We start from the raw sequence: 5472 nt of genomic DNA on the forward strand, positions 1-5472 counted from the left end.
AAATCGATACAATTATTAGTTTAGGGTTTAAATTGATTCAACCCCAAAGTTTAGAGGTACAAATTTATAATTTTCCTTAAAACATATTTTTAGATTTTACACCATTATTACTTTTGAGTTTTGAGTTTAGTTTTTCATTTCATCTCTAGAATTTTAGATTTTACACTTTCACCTAAAAGTTTGTACATATGCTTATTTTTGCGTTGGTGTTATGACTTTGGTTTTTTAGAATTAATTTTAATAGTCCTGCTAAATTAAAGAGAATTAATTTAGCCACAATTAATTTAGTTCTTTTAAGTTAATTTGTAAAAAAGTAAATAGATAACTAAAAGTAAGCATTAGTGAAATCTAAGTGTAAAAAATAAAATCTTAAAATATATAGGTGGAAATGGAAATTAAACTCATACTCAAAATAAAAAATGTAATATTTTGAATTTTAGGTCAAATAAAAACTAATGTATACATCCATATTCAAACCCTAAAATTTTAGGAGTCTATTAATGTATATGTATACTCTCAATTACGTTCAATTATATATACAATAAATACAAGAGAAATACGAGATAAAGTGAACTTGGTTTCAATAAGTCTAAAGATTAGTTAATAAATAAATTTTCGAAAGTAATCTTAATAATGAATCTAAATTGACTACTTCTAAACTTCTTTTTCTTTTATAAATTTATTTATTTTATAAAAAAAGTACAAATCTTTTTAGTAATAATAATAAAAAAACATATAACATTTCTTCAAAGGAAAATATTGTTGCGCCCGATGAAAAATTGTCACATGACAATTTGTTTATGGAGAGCATAGGAATAAGTACAGTCTAAGTTACAGTTAATCATTCATAGTACTGTGTGATCTCCGTCTTACCAACAAACTACTAAATTCAATTATTTTAACAAACTCTAATTTTGTAAATAGTTTTCACAAACTCATTTTTTGCAATTTTTTAAAACAACTTATTTTAACACTTAATCCACAGAAAAAATCAAATTGGCCCTTACATATGTTATAATTGAAAAAAAAAACACATATGAGTAACTTTTTGTTGAACTTTGGCAAATTTTGTAGTAGTTCAAGATAATGGACACTAGAAAAAGGAGTGTTTATTACTTTTCATCTTACAACACAACGACGATTAAAAAATGGAGGGAAAAAAAAAAGAAGGATCCAGCTTCATCTTTTTGTTGTGCTTAAGTTCACCATAAAAATAAGATACAAATCCCCAAAGATTGAGTGCCAAAGAAATATCCTTTCCGCAGAGAACTTCTCATTGAAAGTGATAACAGCAAGAATCTCAGTCACCGGCAATAACATATGGCGATTACTATTCTGAAAAATAAAGACGAGGAGCTGAAAATAACCCTAAATCACTCCTAAAAAGAAACCTTGCCAAATTTTGGTGCTCAATACTAATATCACATAGTATTTGGTCTTTTCTAATCCAAATGCTGCTGCCTCCCTTAGAATCAACTATGTACAAAAAGAAAAAGAAAAAACAAAAACAGCAACAAACAAACAAAATCGTTACTAAATGTGTTGTTTAATTTATATTTTAATTACCTGAAAATCGTAGTTGATTAATATGTTAATGGTACATACGAGAGTGACGAATTTCAAGGACTAAAGTGTACATGATTTGCTTATGGACTTTTTTGTAGGTCAATTCCACAAGCGGCACAATGAATCCGTACACAAGCGTCACGATACCGTCGTTAAGAACGTTGCGATGTAGTCTATATTGGATTCTTCTTCAGGACGGTCCCCACTTGTATGTAATACCAAAATTTCCCCTCCAGCAGTAAGCAAAACAATGACGATTATCAAATATGATGTGAATTTTTGTGTCACCAACTACAATGTAAAGCCTGTTGTGAATGCCAGCTGACATGCACGAATTAAAGTTGACCAGGAAACTAGTCATTGAGCGACGTTGTAAGCATATAAGAAATCCTCGAAGCCAGTGATGATGCCGATGACAACGGAGGCTAAAAATAGTCGTGGCTTCATGAAGATCATCTCAAGTCACCCTCATCATTGGTCCGACCTGGCCAGCTCGATCCTAAAAACTGAAGGCCCAAGTCCAAGAGTCTAATTAAGGCATCTTTAGATCAAAGTTTGAGTTGTCCATTAGATTAGCCTATTAAATATTAATTATTTAATTTTTAAAAAATATATATATATATAATTTACATTTTTAAGGAAATGTTATCAAAATATAATTAAATTTATTGTAACAACCTAAGTTCAAGAGGGGTACATGAATGTACCGAAAGCACATCTGAATGAGAAAGATCCTGAGAACATGGAAGTATGGATAAGAAAGGCTTAAAAGAATCAAAAGTTATTATCTATACCAACAAGGTGCACTTTCCTTTTCAATGGCTCAATCATAAGAATTCCAAAGTTAAGCGTGCTTAGCTTGAAGAAATTCTACGTTGTGTAGCCGTGTTCTCAGCTCTGTACCAACAAGGTGCACCTTACTTTTCGAAAATTTACAAAACAAAAATTATGCGTCAACACAGTATTTACAACATGCTTATTAGAAAGGAGGGAGAAGGGAATAAAACCATCGACACAATATTTACAACATGCTTATTAGAAAAGAGGGAGAAGGGAATAAGAATAAACTTAGCAACAAGCACCACAAGTTGATAGGATTGGCAAAAATCCCTGCGGGTACCCGTCCCGTCCCCATCTCCGATCCCACCCCATATATTTTATTATTATTATTTAATATTTTCATATAATAAATTTTTTTATTATTTATTATTATTCTTATATATATATATATATATCAACAATAGCTAGCTATTGTTATTGAAAAATTTTATATAACAATAGTGTTTTATTAATTTCTTTTGTTTTTTTAATTTATATCATAATATAATTAACTTTAAATTTATATTAAATTTACAATAAAAATATAAAAATTAATTATTAATTTAAATACATAATACAATAATAATACTAATTTATTGTCTAAAATATTTACAATCTCAATATAAAATAAAAATTTGGATTAATTTTAACTAAATAATTAATTAAAAATAAAATATAAATGTGGAATTTCTCTCCGTAGGGACCCAATCCCCGAAAGGGAATCATCGACTCTCCAAAATTAAGAATGGGGCAGGGATGGGGTTTACAAATTCCCATGGGGACGGGGATGAGGAATACATCCTCAGCTCCACCCCGACCTGTTGCCAACCATACAAGTTGAACCTTCTGTATTCTCTTTTAAGGGTTGAGAATTTTAGGGGGTATAGGCTCTGAATCTTCCTAAAATATTTTAGAGAGAAAATAAAAATATTTTCTGTGAGTTCTTGGGGAAAAATTAGAGAGCATCTCCGGTAAATTTTCTATGAAGAAGATGAAGTTCTTGTGGAAAAGAAAAACGGCCCCACTCATGTCTGATTGAGAGAATTAAGGAGAGGAGTTATAACTCTCTCTCTTTAATTCGAATTAAATCTAAAATAAAATAAAATAAAAATATATAATATATATATATTATATATATCAACCAACTTATTATATGTATATATAACTATATGTTATATAAAATATAACACATAACCTATAGTTTTTATATTGTATCAAATACAATATAATCTATAGTTTTATTTCTCTTGATAATGCATGGTATTTAATATAAATCACATTTATACTAAATATGAATCCTTTCCATATAATTAATATTTGAATCATACTCAAATACTTAATTCCTCTCAAAATAAACTTTATACTATAATGTATCAAATACATTATGTTAATTATGTCACATATAATTAATTACCTCAATTAATTTGAACAATTCAAGTTAATCCGAAATTAATTCTCAACAATTCTTGTTGAGCTACAGAAGGGACCTTATGGACTTGTAGATTGAAGCTCCAATGGTACTTGAATAATTAATTAAACTCATTTAATTAAATTATTCAACATCTATTAAATGTCGGTCACTCCACTAAAGACCGACAACTACATTCTTCGCACTATAGATATTTTTTTGTGTTCATTAGATATAACCAGTCAACAGTGTGAAGACCTTTCACAAATTGCTCGTAAGTACAACTGGACCAAAATTACCATTTTGCCCCTATAGTTACATCTAACTTTTTAAGTATTATTGATTCCTCTAATGAACAATAAGTCATAATCCAACTATGACCAAACCTCTCTCGGGCCAAGAGAGGGTGTGGCATCACATTGTTCAAGCTCCAGAATTAACCCTTAAGGGAGCAATTTATCTACTTACCCCGACATTAGGGAAATAGTGAATTCCGTCTTATGTAGCTGTGTTCCCAGTTTCCCAATCAGACGAATCCTTAAAATGGTAGGCTTATTGAGTCGAAAATTTGGCCACTCTCACCCATACAAATCAAATAACCGCGTTCATAAGTAAGAGTTCACAACTCACTCAAGATTCAGGTCATGTCACCTATGATCATCCTGGTGAAATGTAAATCTCTACTATTAGCCGCGTTATATAAAGAGACTATTCATTTTGTGGTCCGGTCTTATACAAACCTTTTTTTATATAGAACGCCCTTGCTCACATGTCTCTACATGAATTATCAGGATCAGATCATTTGTAGCACTTTACAACAACTGTAACATCTACAAAGAAGGTCACGTTTTTAGTGTCACCAAGATAAGGTATCCAATCTTTAGACCATTTAGGTTATCACTTAAATTCATCCACCTATATGTCTCTACATACATGTTTAAGCTACATAAGATAACTTTGGATGTTGGTTTTGTGGGTTAATGCTACTAAATTTCGAATAAAATATCTCATATTTTATTAAATAAATAAATCGTTTGTACATTACAATTACGAACTATAGGACCTATGAGATTTAGGGCATCAACCCCAATAACTCGATCATAGGAACTCCAAAGTTAAGCGTGCTTAACTTTGGAGAAATTCTATGTTGGGTGACCTCTTGGAAATTTTCCTAGGATACATGAGAGTGAGGACAAAACATGTTGAAAGAACAAGTGTTGGTTTCTAGAGACAACTTTCACTTCTAGAAGCATTCAAGATGAGCAAGGGATGCCGAAAAATGTCAGGACCATCAGGTGCCAAATCCAAAAATTGGAGAGTCAGACACGGTTTCCGTCGTGAACAATTGAAGACAAGAAAAGTCCTTTTCATGGTGATGGTGTTTTGTTGTTGTTGTTGTCCGTTAAGAGTTTTCGTCGAAAGGAAGGAGTGTGCATTCAAGGTTGTTTGCAGCATGCAATAATGGTGGTTTTCAAATTGTATTTCTTGAAGAGGTGGGTAACCAACCTTTTTGTAAAGATAAACAATCAAATATTTAGAGAGCTTTCAACCAACACAATTAATTGCTACGGACACTAAATGTTTAACTCAATTATTTATGGAAGAAATTTAGATTTGAAATCCTAATTTGATTTTACAATAATATGGAAACTAGAGACTTAACTCAACTTAGAAGAAAT

At 30.7% G+C, this 5472-nt stretch overlaps 1 pseudogene; it reads right to left on the reverse strand.

Annotated features, from left to right (window-relative positions):
- Positions 1-1141: 1141 nt before the first annotated feature.
- On the reverse strand, positions 1142-2022 carry LOC120076117 (annotated as a pseudogene).
- Between the last annotated feature and the right edge of the window lie 3450 nt (positions 2023-5472).

This window comes from Benincasa hispida, chromosome 4 (assembly GCF_009727055.1).
Source record: "Benincasa hispida cultivar B227 chromosome 4, ASM972705v1, whole genome shotgun sequence".
Lineage (NCBI taxonomy): Eukaryota > Viridiplantae > Streptophyta > Magnoliopsida > Cucurbitales > Cucurbitaceae > Benincasa > Benincasa hispida.